Below are 16,681 nucleotides of genomic sequence, written 5' to 3' on the forward strand. Positions count from 1 at the left end.
GATATACAATAAAGTGCAAGGTGTGAGGAAGACAGAAAGTAGTCCAGTTTGGCTGGAGCATACTCTTTCTCAAGGGCCAGAAGGAGGGAAAGCGAGCCAAGTAGGGTGCTGTCTGCTGGGCCAATGACTGTGAACTTCATTTGGCAGGCAAGGCCAAGACACTGAGAAGTGACATGACTCAATCTCTATGTGCCTCGGGGTACCAGATGATAATACCTAGCATGGATATATCCCTTTAAAGTTTACAAAGTGCTTTAAATACATTCTCTCATTTGATCCGCAAGATGACCCTAGGAGATAGGTACTATTATTATACCCATTTTACAGATGAGGACACTGAATTTTGTGACTGACTAAAAAGTCACATATCTTACCCAGAGCTAGTCACAGAGCTAGAAACAGTCTATGGCAAGATTGGAATTAGGCCTTCCTGGACTTCAGATCCAGCACTCCTAGCTGTAAATAAGGAGAGGAGCAAGTTGGAACAATCTTTCAGTAGTTTTTTGCAGTGAGAATCTTAATTAATTGGTGGCAGTGGGAAAGGAGAGGAAAGGTAAGATGTGAGAAGTACTGTGATGGGTGAATAGAAAAAAACTTAATTACTATACAAATGTGAGCAGTGAAGAAATAGAAAGAATAAAAGATGACACCAGAGTCTTAAATCTAGAAAACTCAGTGAATTTTAATTGATAATGTTAACAAAATAGAGCCTAACAAACCTGTTTCATATAAAATGATTAATTTAAAGGAGGAAACTACCCTTTTAAGAAAAATCTTAACTCTCTAAACATCTAATTATCTGAGGAAAGCCAAATTTGTTCCTTTTGAGATCCCCAGTAGGGACTACCAGGCTTTAATAAGAAAACAATACAGAGCCAAGATAAAGAAAATAATAAGGCTGACCTCCAACTTATGATTCAGTCTCACCAAACTGGTCATGCAGTTTTGCTTTATTTTATAAATAATAATTATGGTAATTACAATAATACTTCAAGGATCCATTATTTCATCAGAGTGGGATACTCCTGCTGCCAACACAGATTGCATCCATGCCTTAGCAGATGGTTTAATGAGTTGTTGTGGCCAAAAGATCTGTCACCTAGTGACCAACTCCGTGGTAATGAGACTCTCTGAACTTGGATAAGTGACAGACTGTGGGTCTGAAATCCAGCCTATGTAATTAAAATAATATCTCACATTTTCAAATCCTTTACCTCATTTGATCATCACAATCCTATAAGGAAGTAGTACAATTACCCTTTTACAGATAAGGAAACTGATTCTGAGAGAGGCTGAGTTGCCCATAGTCATTCAGGTTTTTAGACTAAATTCAGAGCCCTTTTCACTACAACACAGTTATAAACATTTCTCTACCTGGAACTGAAAAACAAGCAAGAAAACATCAAACACAACTCTAAAATCTAGATTTAGCTAGGTGAATTTGGAAATAACAGCAACAACTCGTTTTTTATGGTACTTATTAGATAAGCACACATGCATACATGCACACACATACACATAAATAAATAATTTTGGAAAATAGTGATTCTTTGGCATGTAATCAGAATGTAAATTTTTTAAAAGAGACACACTTTGCCTCTAGTACAGGTTGCCCAAACTGCTTTACTTGAGAAGCTATATGAACAGTCTGCATATCTTAAAGAGACTGTTAACTAAATACATTCAGTATAACTAAAATAAAATGGAGCTGAGATCCATTATTTAAAATCCCTCAGTAATTCCATTTATCTGTGATCCTATCATAATTTAACACCTCCTGCACATCCACTTGGTACATAAAACTGCATGGAACCATAGGAGCTTTGTCCAAATACAAAAAGATGTGATCCTTGTCCCATTTTCTCTTTTCCTTTCCCTCCTCCCTCAACTGCAGATTTACAGATTTATTGATTAAGAAAAAGAAAGGGACCTTAAAGGTCATCTAATCCAACCCCATCATTTAAATAAGCAGGGAATTGAGGCCCAGAAAAGTCAAGTGATTTGCCCTATGATCCAATTCCAAATTTCACAGTTTTTCCATTGTAGTAAGCTGCCCATATGGGAATATATTCCCCAAACTGAATACAAGCATCTTTTAAACAAGCATCTTTTTATTTTGACTCAAACATTCACCTAATCTTCCTCCATTAGGGGAGATAAAATCAAAAACTGACCAAACATCAATTGTGGTATGATGCAATGGGTAAGGCCACCAACTGGTAACTATAGCAGAAAATGAAAATTTATAAGTTTATAAATTTTGACAATTCCCAAAAGTGGTTAAGTGTAATTTTTTTTTTTTTTTTGCCTTTAACCTATATATAAATGTGCTTGCCTTTGTTTCATTAGTATGTCTGTTTCATAAGTATTGCATTTCACAAATATTTCCATGTGCTAATTAAAACAGAAATAAACAATTACCTTTAGAAATAGATGGGCACTTCCTATCATTTAGGGGCCTCAAGGACCATTTAGTGCTAACCCCTCTCTTTACAGATAAAGAAACTAAAAACCCAGTAGGTTTGCAAGACATCCAATTGTAACACTAATGAATCAATCAAACAAGTATTTCTTAGGCTGCTATTTATTAAGCTACTATAATCCAGGTACTCTACTAAACAAAAGGCAAAAATGAAATGATCCCTGCCCTCAATAAACTTAATTAAGTCAAACATGAGTGCCTTCAGAACTAGGGAAACAATAAATACAATATTCTATCAAGGGCCACTGGCCCTCAGGGTAGGAAAATCAAGGGTGGGCCACATTGCTTTGAGTCGAAAGAAAAATAAAGTTCTTGCTCATGTGCTTTTTAAATGAACAAAAAACATAAAACTAAAAAATACAATATAACTGTAAATGTCTTATTTCTACATTTATAAGAAAAAGAAACAATGAAAAGTTAAAGAACAAGGAAAAAAACAGAAGAAACACAAGAAGGTGGTGTAAAATAAAGGTACAGAGACAGATTCACAGAAGAAACCTGATGGAAAGAAATGAAACATGACACTCTTCATAATGCCAAATATATAATTACACTGAGAAATCCAATCACACAGAGAGACATGACACAAAGAGCGAAACACTGAAAACGATGAGTAAGTTTCATAGATTTTATGTTGGAAGAAGATAATAAGCATCTATATAGTTAGTGCCTTTGTTTTTATTCACAAACTTAAAGGTTTTTAAAAATAAATATCCATTTTTAAGATGGTACAGTTTTGTATTTATGTGAAGTTACACCCTAAGTATTAGAAAAGTACTGGTCAATTTACAAGTTGTGATTACAAGCCTCTGATATACATGCACTACCTGATTATATTATCTTTCATTCTATAATAATGGAAACTTGACATTTCAAATCAGGATTTATGTCATTATTCTGAGCTTTTCCACTGAATCAAATACAACTGGGGGGTTAATAAGAATGGTTAACATTTACACAGCACTTGAACGTTTGCAAAACATTATCTTATTCAATCATGCCGAAAACCCTGCATTGTAGGTGTATAATAATTCCCAATTTAGAGATGAGGGAATTGAGCTTGAAAAAGGTTAATATGCTCAGGGTTACCTGGCTAGTTAGTACCTAAGGCAGGTTTCAATCTGAGGCCTCACAGACTTGAAGTTTTGCACTCCATCTATTATACTACATATTTCCTCTATCAATACTCCCATTGCTTCCCCCGAAAAATAAACAAAGAGATGCATGCATCCATAAATGAATGAATGAAAAAAACCTTTCAGGTTCAGCAATACATCCTTGCCTTTACAAACATGCCATTTAAGCCTATGTTTTGTTCCTAAAACAATTGTATTCCTGCAGCTGCACTATTAGGATTCATCTTGCTTTTTTGCTTACACTTCTAATGTCTAATGTTGTAAAATTATAAATTATTACTGTCATCAAGCTTTTGCATTGAAAGTTGGTTACAAAATCTACAAGGCAGCCCTGGAACATTAAAGTGTAAATATGAAAATGAGAAACAGCAATGAATCTGTCTGGGAACACTTTCTTCTCATTTCACAAAGAAAATAGTCAATTTTCACAAAACATTCTGATTGTCTGATCCTTTAGGACAAAGCTTCTGAAACTATGGGTTGTAAGCTCAAGCAGGGCCTCATAACTGAATACCCATGTGGGTATTGCAAAATTATGATTTATTATCAGCAAATGTTTCGTTTGTGTACCTATTTTATATACCTATATATCTGGAATCATGTAAAAATTTCACAGGCAAAAAGGGGTCACAAGTGGAAAAAGTTAAAGAAAGACTTGCTTTAAAACACTGCCATAACCACTCCTATAATGGGAATGATCTCACAGGACAAATGAATAAACTGATTTTCCCAAAGTTAGAGTTCCTCCAACTCTAATCTAATACATAATATATTACATTGGTTCCTTCGGAACTGTGTATTTGGAGAATTGGAGTTCAAGAAAGGTTCCATAAATGAAGTGGAACTGGTTCTGAGACATAAATAAGGACTTTTGGCCTTCCTTTGTATTCCTGATTTTGTTTATTTATTTATTTTTTTATTCAATTTAATTCTTTTCTTTTTTAATTAAAGCTTTTTTATTTTCAAAACATATGCATGGATAATTTTTTAATCCTGATCTTAACACAGAGTCTAGCACATAACAAGATATTAATAAATGCTTACTGACTGACTGAAAAGTAAAGACGAAGTAAAGGGCAGTCCAAGAAGGCAATGAGTTCTAAGGAAAGGCATATTGGCAGAAAAACAATGTAAGTAAAGAACAGCAAAAGCTCCTCATCCTCCACAGAAATTCCTATGTGGGTATATATATCCACCACCCTGTAAACTGAGAACCAAAAAAAAATGCACTAAATAATAGTTTTAAAATTCTAGACCTCTTTATTAAACCTGAATCTTCCGAATTGTATCTGTACAATCTTCTATAAACCTAATGAGCATTTTAAAGTTCTAGTTAAAGGTAATAAATGAAAATGGAATTGTAATAGCAGTTTTAAACACCTGAACTTCTTAATGTAAATAGTTTTAATTCACCTGGGTCTGTCCTTCAAATGATACTTAAGTGCTCACCTGGTAGATTCAATGAATCATTATGTTGGAATAGAACATTTAGCTGGCTAACATATTTTGGCAAGAATAACAGGCTATAACCCCTATGGAAGTATCGTTTAATCTTAATGTGTAAAGAGTTAGAAAGTAAAATGCTAGTCTGAAATTAAGATAAATTCTAAAGCATCTAGCTAAAAGGCAAAGGAGAAACACTGGAAAATGTTAAGGATATCCTGTCCATCCTGTACTCATCATTCAACTGTCCAGTCTTGTCACCAATAAAAACCTGAGCTTTTTTTCCAGCATGTTTTGTTGGATACAAAATAGTTTGAGAAAGCTCAGCTTCAGACAATGTAATTTCATGTGTACTCAGTGCCTACAATCAAAGTCCTTCTAGTTGCAAAATTACCAAGAATAATGTTTCCTGGAATAGTATGTATAATGAAGGATGCTCTCAGGATTAAAGCACAAAGAAAAATTCAGAGAGCAAAATAATAGTAACAGACAAGGTTCTGAAAAATAAAAGGAATTTGAAGAGTAAAAGGCATTAGGAGAACCAAGTTTTTGCCTCGAATGCCATTGGATTCTGAGCAAGCACTCTGCTTTGGGGCCACAGCTTCCTCACCTACAGCATTTGGAAGCTAACATCCCCTACCTGTGTCACAGGATGGCAAGAAGGAAAAATAACAAAATGGGTGTGAAAGGACTTTGAAGACTGTACTGGACAATTTTAAGATACTCTTTCTAAGGTATGATTCAAAAGCTACCTGGATGGCTTGTTTCCTGCTTAAAAGCTGTCATATGCACTCTCTGGAGGGCTGAAACCTATTGTGTTCTCTGGGACAGTGTATGCCCTGAAGAATCTATCTGGATTGATTGATAAATGAAAAGATCTTCAAGCTTATTTATGTCATGAACCCTGTAGCTATCTAATGAATCCAATGGACTCCTTTTTAGAAGAATCTTTTTAAATGCATAAAATAAATACACAGGATTCAAAGAAAACTAACTATTCTACAAAGTAGTTACCTACTGTTTTCTTAATTTCACAAATTCCCAGGTTAAGAACCCTTGTTCTAAGGTTTCTATTTTGTGTGGCAGCAATGACTTACTACCAAAATTCAATAGAGTATATGGCTGGGTAGTTCCTGGAAACTATACTATTTTAGCAATTTATGTACTAATTGTTTCATTTTAAAACTATAAGGTTTGCAGAAAGGCCTGGAGAGACTTACATGAACTGATGCTGAGTGAAATGAGCAGGACCAAGAGATCATTATATACTTCAACAACAATACTATATGATGATCAATTATGATGGACATGGCCCTCTTCAACAGTGAAGATGAATCAAATCAGTTCCAATAAAGCAGTAATGAACTGAACCAGCTACACCCAGGGAAAGAACTCTGGGAGATGACTATAAATCACTACATAGAATTCCCAATCCCTCTATTTTTGTCTGCCTGCATTTTTGATTTCCTTCACAGGCAAATTGTACACTATTTCAAACTCCAACTCTTTTTACAGCAAATTAACTGTTTGGACATATATACATATATTGTATTTAACTTATACTTTAACATATTTAACATATGTCAACCTGTCATGTGGGGGAAGGGGTGGGGGGAAAGAGGGAAAAAGTTGGAACAAAAGGATTTGCAACTGTCGATGCTGAAAAATTACCTATGCATATATCTTGTAAATTAAAAACCATAATTGAAAAAAAAAACTATAAGGTTTGTTTTACTATATGTAAATATTATATATTATACACACTTGAAGTTTATTACACATGCATGTAATTGATTCCATATGCCTGTGTTTTATTTTACATATATATATATATATTAAATATCAATATATCACATACATAACCAAAGTTATAGCAAATGAAAAACAGCAAAAGAAAGTAGGGAAGAAGAAAAGGAGTTCCTACCATGTTTCAGGCACTGTGCTAGGTGCTATTTTACAGGGGGAAAAAAATTACAAAAGATAAATATTAACTACCTATAACATTTTGAAGGGCTATTCAAAAAAGGAAGTAGACATATGCTATCTTGCCACACAGGAAAGAGAAGTAAGACCAATAAGTAAAAATGGGGGAGGCAGATTTCAGCTTAAAGATGGCAAGTTTCAAGTTAAAGGGACAATTTTCTAACATTTAGAACAGTCCAACAATAAAATGGACTGCCTCCTGAAATAATAAGGGTTCCATCTTTAGATTAATTCAAGAATATGTATCAGAGGGTAGGCTGAGCTACTATAATAAAAATGTCAATACAAACTAAATGAATCTATTTATTCAGTGCTATATCAATCTAACTAGCAATAAAATATTTTACAGAGCTAGAAAAAATAATAACAAAGTTCATATGGAAGAACAAAAGATCAAAAATTTCAAGGGAATTAATGAAAAAAATGCCAATGAAGGTGGCCTAGCTGTACCAGACCTAAAACCATATTATAAAGCAGTGGTCATCAAAACCATTTGGTACTGGATAAGAAATAAAGTGGTCGATCAGTGGAATAAGTTAGGTTCACAGAACACAATAGTCAATGACTATAGTAATCCAGTGTTTGACAAACCCAAAGACACCAACTTTGGGGATAAGAACTCACTATATGACAAAAATTGATGGGAAAATTGGAAATTAGTATGGCAGAAACTAAGCAATGATCCACACCTAACACCCTATATCAAGATAAGGTTAAAATGGGTCCATGGTTTAGACATAAAGAATGATATTATAAGTAAATTAGAAGAACAAAGAATAGTTTACCTCTCAGATCTGTGGAGAAAGAAAGAAATTGTAGCTAAGGAAGAACAAGAGTACATTATTGAATGCAAAATGGATAATTTTGATTAAGTTGAAAAGTTTTTGTACAAACAAAACCAATGCAGACAAGATTAGAAGGGAAGCAATAAACTGTGGGAAAAAAATTATATTCAAGAGTTCTGATAAAGGCTTTGTTTCTAAAATATGTAGAGAATTGACTCAAGTTTATAAGAATTCAAGGAGCAGCTAGTGGGTGCTGTGGATAGAGTATCAGCCCTGAATCAGGAGGACCTGAGTTCAAATCTGATCTCAGACACTTAACACTTCCTAGCTGTGTGACTCTGGGCAAGTCACTTAACCCCAATTGCCTCAGCAAAAAAAAAAAAAAAAAAAAATTCAAGCCACTCTCCAATTTATAAATGATCAAAGGATATGTACAGACAATTTTCAGACAAAGAAGCTGAAACCATTTCTAGTCATATGAAAAAATGTTCAATCACTATTGATCAGAGAAATACAAATTAAGACAACTCTGATGAAATATCACTACACACTTCTCAGACCAGCCAAGATGACAGAAAAAGATAAATGATAAATGTTGGAGGGGATGTGGGAAAACTGAGACACTAATACATTGTTGGTGGAATTGTGAACTGATCCAACCATTCTGGAGAGCAATTCAGAACTATGTTCAAAAGGCTATCAAACTGTGCATACCCTCTGATCCAGCAGTGTTACTACTGGGCTTATATCCCAAAGAGATCATAAAGGAAGGAAAGGGACCCACATGTGCAAAAATGTTTGTGGCAGCCCTTTTCATAGGGGCTAGAAACTGGAAACTATGGATGCCTATCAGTTGGAGAATGGCTGAATAGGTTATTTTTTATGAATGTTACGGAATATTATTGTTCTATAAGAAATGATCAGCAGGATGAATACAGAGAGGCTTGAAGAGATTTATATGAACTGATGCTAAGTGAAATGAGCAGAACCAGGAGACATTATACACAGCAACAAGAAGACTCTGATAGTCGTGGTTCTTTTTTTTTTTTTTTTTTTTTTTTTTTTTTTTTTGCTGAGGCAATTGGGGTTAATTGACTTGCCCAGGGTCACACAGCTGAGAAGTGTTAAGTGTCTGAGCCCAGATTTGAACTTAGGTCCTCCTGACTTCAGGGCTGGTACTCTATCCACTGAGCCACCTAGCTGCCCCAGACGTGGCTCTTTTCAACAATGAGATGTTCATCACAATGAATCTTGTGATGAGAGCCATCTACACCCAGTGAAAGGACTGCGGGAATTGAGTGTGGACCACAACATAGCATTTTCACTTCTTTTGTGTTGTTTGCTTGCATTTTGTTTTCTTTTTCATCTTTTTTCTTCTTTGATTTGATTTTTTTTGTGTGCAGCATAATAATTGTGGAAATATGTAAAGAAGAATTGCACATGTTTAACATATATTGGATTATTTGCCGTTTAAGGGAGGGGAAGGAAGAAGGGAGAGACAAAATTTGGAGCACAAGGGTGAATTATGCATGTTTTGAAAAAGCTTTACTAATAATAAAAAATAAAAAGAATATGTGTCAGAGACAAAATAGAAGGGATTCTTATCTAGGATAAGTAGAACAAGGAAATTTCTATTCCCTTCCAAATCTAAGGTTCCATAATTCTATAATTTTACTCATAAGTCTAAAATAGCTTCCTTAATTTAAAAAAAGAATAGAAGAAAAATATCCTCAATTTTTCCACCACGTGGCCCTCAGTTCCTTCATCTAGCCAGACAATCTTAAAATGGGCAAAAAAGAAAAAGGGAAAAGATCCATGGAAGAGATAAGAGAAAGGATGGGAAAATGAATGGAATAAGATTCTGGAGGAAATAAGAGGGGATAATATCAAAAACACAGAATAGCCTTGAATATGAAGAGGGATTCATTTTTCTACGGAGCAAAGGGAAAGAAAGAGAACCGTGAATGAGGTAAAATGAAGATTTAAATGTCTAGACAGCAATGTTTTGAGAGTCACAAGAATGATCACTGAATTTTTTCCCTCTTGTTTTTTTTTTTTTCACAACATGGCTAATGTTTAAGTGTGTTTTATATAACTTCATATGTATAATGGGTATTATATTTCTTGCTTTTTTCAAGGGGTGGAGGAAGGGATAGAGAGAGGGAGATAATTAGGAATTGAAAATAAAAATTTTAATTTAAAAAAATTAAAAGGATGAACACTGGCTGAGAAGTCCAAAGGAGATCTAGGTTGCTTAGCTCCTATTACTAATTTGACATCAGTCACTTAGCTTCTCTGAGCACTGAGTGTCTTCATCAGTAAAATGAAAAAGTTGGACTAAATGATTTATCAGGTGCTTACTTGATTTAACATTCAATGATTTAGCCTGGTTGAAGGAATTTATGAAAGATGACCTAAGGTGTCTTCATATTGAAGGAAGCAAAATCATTTGCCAACATCAAGGAAAAGTTAGAGAAATATGGAAAAGATTTGAAACAGTCACTATGAAATATGCCCTGATAATTTTCCCAAGATAAATTAAAGTGCTATGAAGCAACATCAAGGGCCCTAGCTGAAGACAGATAGCATAAATGTATAGTGGACTCACCCAGTAATTTCATAACTTGCTTTAGTAAAACTGACTTCAGCATTGACTATACACTATGTCAAGTGTTCCCAAACTATTCCTCTGAAGCATCCATAGATTGCCCTCACTCCTACCTCCAATTCCAATATTCTAGGATATATTCAGTATGTCCATGCTCATTTACTATACTCATAAAACAATTGATTTTATAGACTTTATATTTTGGATTTAGCTTAGTTGTGTCTCCATCTAAATTTTCTATAAATTTGCTTTTCTTTCTCTGATACTGCCACTGTTTTATAAAATAACACTGTTCATAATCATCCACAATCCTACTCCCTAAGATTTTGCAAATAAATATTTTAAATCAATGTTGCTGATTGACAAGAAAATCAAGTATTAATTGGCTGAGGCAGTTTCTAGATTTATCTGGATCATGGTAGGCTATGTTGGTGACTTCTTTTTTAAAAACTGTTTCCCACTTATGATATCAGCAATGTATAATCTCAAGCTAGATTTGCTTCAATTATATGCCATGTTCTTTCTTAGTATTGATTTAGATCTTCTCTCTAACAAGGAAATATACAGTATACTTGACTGTATACAGATAGTTGATTTGGATATTATTACCACATAAATAATAAACCATTTTTTCTGTGCAAAAATATAATTAATTTCATTTACTATAATGTTATTTAGAGCACACCATGTCTGGATATGTATTAGTTGCCTAACTCTTTTCTTGAGTATTGATGACATATAAGGGTGAAGTCATTTAAAGATAAAATTAGAGAGACATTGAACAAAAATTCTTCCATTACATTGCATTGCTTTAGTGATCTGTAATAAGGGTGGAAATGAAGATGAAGAAAAAGACAGAGAAAGAAAGACACAGAGGGAGAGAGCAAGAGCACAAGAGGAAGCATTTATCACTTACTGTGTGCTAATTCTATTCTAAACGATGAGAAAATCAATTCAAGCAATTTTTAAAAGGCAATCCTTACTTAATGCTAAAAAGGGATATGAGGGGAAGAAGAACTAATGCAAGGGGTGGAAGTCTGAAGAGCTGGTGCAGAAGCAGGGAGGAAAACTGGTGCAGCTGAGCTAGCCACTTCTTCAAATGAAGGTCCAAGGAGGTAATTTCACCTATTCAAGGAAGGGCAGAGGCGTCTTCAAGGATGGGAGATTGGCAACACAAAGATGAAGAAGTCCAGAGAAGCAGAGCCAAGATATAAGTGTGAGCAGGGCCAGTTCCTGGGGTGGTAACCAGGATGTCCACGAGTGAGCTGTTACTTCCAATCACAAGTTCTTTGACCCACTCAGATTCATAGGGTTACAGACTCAAAGCTGGAAGGGACCTTGGAGGGCCAGAATTTGTACCCAGAGTTCTTTGCACTGCACCACAATGTAGTTTGTCTTCAGTTACCTATTGCAGCCTATGTATGTTTGCCACATGAGCCTTTAAATTACCTGAGAGATTTTAACCCTTCTGAGATTGTGTTCATAGTGTCACTTGAAAATTATGGGGAGTGCCTTTTGACAATACTGAGCAGCTTAGAAGGGTGAGGTGTTTTTTTAAATTTCAGATTATTAAATTTTCAGATTATTTATCAATTTAAATTCCCATATTATCTCCATCATACCTTATCACAAATACTTAACAATGACCTGGACTTTTAATTCATTTCTAAGTTTCACAAAACAATAGAACCAGTTCCCTATATAAAGATTTAAATTTTCAAAGAGCCATACACAAATAAAAGATACCTTTTGATAGATATAGTAATTAATGAAACTGCAAAAAATTCCATCTCTTACAGGGTTGGGGAATGATTAAAGATAATGTGACAATTGTTCAAACAAATTATAAGTGATTCGATCTAAACAAAGAAGGAGTATCATGGCATAGTGGATCAAGAACTTCAAGTAAGGAAGACCTGAGTTCCAGTTCTTCTTCTAACATACTGGACTGCCTTCCTGAGCAAGTTATTTAACTTTTTATTACCCTAAACAATTCTCTAATGTTATAAATTGAAATCTGCTTTGGTAGAAGGAATCTCTTCATTGAAAAGTTCCCTTTACTAATGAAATCAAATCTCCACTCCCACCTCATCCTGTATCTATATGTACATGTTGAATAGCAAATCCATATTTTAGAAACTTTTCCCTGAGGATAAGGGAAACAATGAGCCATAAATCAAAAAGTTCTTTTTACTTTTAAAGAATGGTGATATCTCGAATGTTTGTGGCAGCCCTTTTTGTAGTGGCTAAAAACTGGAAACTGAATGGATGTCCATCAGTTGGAGAATGGCTGAATAAATTGTGGTATATGAATATTATGGAATATTACTGTTCTGTAAGAAATGACCAACAGGATAATTTCAGAAAGGCCTGGAGAGACTTACACGAACTGATGCTGAGTGAAAGGAACAGGACCAGGAGATCATTATATACTTCAACAACAATACTATATGATGACCAGTTCTGATGGACCAGGCCATCCTCAGCAACGAGATCAACTAAATCATTTCCAATGGAGCAGTAATGAACTGAACCAGCTATGCCCAGAAAAAGAACTCTGGGAGATGACTAAAAACCATTACATTGAATTCCCAATCCCTATATTTATGCACACCTGCATTTTTGATTTCCTTCACAAGCTAATTGTACAATATTTCAGAGTCTGATTCTTTTTGTACAGCAAAATAACGTTTTGGTCATGTATACTTATTGTGTATCTAATTTATATTTTAATATATTTAACATCTACTGGTCATCCTGCCATCTGGGGGAGGGGGTGGGGGGGTAAGAGGTGAAAAATTGGAACAAGAGGTTTGGCAATTGTTAATGCTGTAAAGTTACCCATGCATATATCCTGTAAATAAAAGGCTATTAAAATAAATAAATAAATAAATAAAGAATGGTGATATCTGAAAGATTTGAAAATGCTAAGCCTGAAGCTGGAGATCCAGAGAAGATGCAATTTTGAAGCAGAAATAACTAAGAATCAGGTCTATAGCAAAGTCGGAAAAAAATGATCTTTCAAAGAGGTAGCATTGCATTTGGCTACATAGCAGGGCCAGGACAAAAGTCAAGTTAGAAAGGAAAGCGTATGCAATAGAAAGATTGTGGTTATCCTGGACCATCCTCATGCTTTTATGAATTGCTAAGACTATACTCTGTGTTGTTATTTTTATTTATTTCCCTAAGTAATAGTAAAGAACTTTCCAAAAGCCTAATCTCTGCCATTACTACAGAAAAAGAAATGAAGGAGGTATTCATATACATATAGAGAGAGAGAGCTCAGCAAAACCTGGGATATCCTGGTGGTCAGGCTTGGATTGGTGAAAGCAGTAGAAGAGGGAACTTTGGGGAACTGATCTATAAAAAACAGAATATATATATAATAGAAAAGGCAAAGGAAAATCGCCACTGCGGCTGGATTCAGCAAGGCTATAGAAGCCAAATCTGGCCTCCCCTCTTCCAAACTTTCCTGACACTCTTGAGAGAGCACCACCCTTCCAAGCACTCAAGCCTCATCCTGACATCGTTCTTCCCTCACCCCTATAGTCGACCTGTAGCCAAACTCTTACCACATTGTCACAAGCCTGGTTCTGACTCTCACTAGCTCTCAAATAAACTGTTACAAAGTTATCTAACTGGTCTCCCTGCCTCAACTCCCTTAGGGGATTTTTCTAAGACATATGTCACATTCCTCCTCCCTAAGTGTTGATGAATCCCTGTTACCTCTGGGAGAAAAGACAAATCCCTGGTTCTCCATAACCTGACCTCTTTCTACCTTTCCAGCCTCATCTCTGTGGCTTTACACTGGCCATAATCCATATGCTCTCTCTCCTTGCTTCTACTTTCAGTTCCTCAGTTTTCCTTCAAGACTTAGCTCAAATGGCCTCTTCTGGAAAGGCCTTTTCTGGACACCAGAGCTTCTAGCAACTTCCCCTTTAAGATTACCTTCCATTTAAATCAGACATATTTTGTAACTATCCAGTTATTTACATGATGGCTTCCTTATTAGAATATAAGCTCCCAGAAGGCAGACACCGTTTTTGCCTTTCATTGTATCTCTAGCACTTGGCATAGTAACTGGCACATAGTGCATAATAAATGCTTGTTGCATAAGAAATTCAAGAATAAAGAAAAACAGACTTCCAACTGAGAGAAGCAAATTTTTCAATTAACATATATTAAAGAATCCATTTTTTTTTCCTTAAGGACCCAGGATTTAACCTTCTGACACTACATGAATTTCACTGTTTTCCTAGACCACATAAAATAGGAAGACACCTGCACACCATGAATGCATATTTTAATCTGATCACACAGAAGACAATCTGGAGCTCTAATCAAGCTGTCTCAAACACTTGATAGCTAGAGCTGTGCTGTGGAAAAATTAACATCCTATCACACTCCAAGCTGTTACTGCAAATGAAAACCCAGAATACAAAGAAGAATGATAGGAAAAATAGCAATAGGAAACAGTGAATTCTCAAGTAGGAAACCCCCTCAACCCTCCTTGCTGATTAGCACCTTTTCTCATTAGTAAAAGAAAAGGAAAGGCCAGACAAGGTTTCACTTTGGACTTGCTTTTAATTTTAACCCACAACCAAGCAATGTCATTGGTTATTGGTCCTCTTCAAAAACAAATGACAAACAACAACTCCCACTTTTATTTTAGTCCACTTGAACAAATATTTTAAATCTGTTTTTAAGTGAATTTACTGTTTTAAGTTCACTAAAAATAAGCATATTCAATGGGAGAATGTGACATAACAATAGTTAGGAGATGTGGCTTCTGCTCTGTCAGCTCTATTTCTCTATGGGACCATGAATTTGGCCAGTGTAGGCCTGTTACTACTTCTAAAAATTGGATTGGACTAGATCAACAATTCCCAAAGAGAATGCTGTGGCACACCCTTACAAACAAGCTTCTAGGTATGTCACAAAACTCCTCCCCATGCCCCAGATTTCCATAATTAAGCACTGGCTCTGGAATCAGTGGATCTGGGTTCAAATTGCACCACATATGATCAATGTGATCTTGAATAAGGCATGTAATTTCCCTGGACCCCAGTTCCCTCATCTATAAAATAAAGGAAGTAGGCTGTGATTTGCTACCTTCTCTTCCCACTTAACATTTGACCAAAGCAGTCCTCATCATCCATCCAGTTGCAAAGTTTGTGTTCTTTGCTGTGAATGATGAGGAAGTAAAGAAAACAGAGGCTGAAGGGGTAGAGGAGAGAAAGGAGAATCCCAGTTCCTTAACAGCCATTCTTTGTTGCCAACTTAAATGTCCACTCAGCCTCAATTCCTAATGGTGAAGAATATTGTGTAGTGAGCAAAAAAAGTTTCAAAAACCCCTGGACTAAATGAGTTCTAACATCCCTTCCAGCTCTAAAGTTCTATCACATTATGGGTCGTTTTTTTTTTTTTTAATTGGGGTGAAAAAATATATATATACAACTAACACAAAGTTCCCCAGTGACTTCTAAGATTACTGTCAGAATTCAGTTAATTGCTGATAGCCTTCAAATTTTCTTAGTAACTACCATACAGCCAAATGAATCAGGTCTACCAATTTATACAAAAAGTCAGATAAACACAAATCCCCCAGTGGGCAATTCTGTTTGCTTTAGAAGCCATTTGCACTATTAATAGAGAGGGCATCAATACAATGGCTGGGAGAAGCAGCTTGCTCAGTCAGCACTAACTGGAGGGAGCAGCGCAGCTAGGGCATCTCGGCTGCATTTCACAGCTGGCATGGCAGCACCAAGAGTTGTATTGCCCAAGATATTTAAGGAAGAGGAAGGTGGTTACTGGTTGCCAGTAGGTTTAATTACCCAGACCGCTTTTTGTGCTGTCATTGACGTGTTTTCAGTTTGAGGGCAAGACCCAAAGACCATGTAACCAGCAAAATAGCTAAATAGTTGCTTGCTACAAACTTCTCCAATTCCAAAATCAAGAGAAAAATTAAGCACCAGATATAATATAATTAAAGATGAATGCACAAATTAAAAATCATACAAGGTAAAAACTCAGTGATTTAATTCCAGAAACCTTTAATATAGAGAGCTCTCATTCAACAAGCCTACACCCACATGTCTGTCATGGTAATCATAATTAGGCCCAGAGGCTTACTATTCAGGGAGTCAGTTGTAGAGAAGCCCCATAGCAATAACTGGGGGAAGGGGAGAAATCCCCCAACTTCCATAAAAAGTGGCAGACACTAATTCTGTTCAGTTACAAAAAG

General features: G+C 35.5%; 1 protein-coding gene across 3 annotated transcripts in view; it reads right to left on the bottom strand.

Annotated features, from left to right (window-relative positions):
* Positions 1–16,681, bottom strand: part of LOC105749409 (5-formyltetrahydrofolate cyclo-ligase-like) — a 121,206-nt gene that overhangs the window by 59,084 nt on the left and 45,441 nt on the right. The gene's annotated exons all lie outside the window — the stretch shown is intronic.

Source organism: Sarcophilus harrisii, chromosome 2, assembly GCF_902635505.1.
Source record: "Sarcophilus harrisii chromosome 2, mSarHar1.11, whole genome shotgun sequence".
In the NCBI taxonomy this organism is placed as follows: domain Eukaryota; kingdom Metazoa; phylum Chordata; class Mammalia; order Dasyuromorphia; family Dasyuridae; genus Sarcophilus; species Sarcophilus harrisii.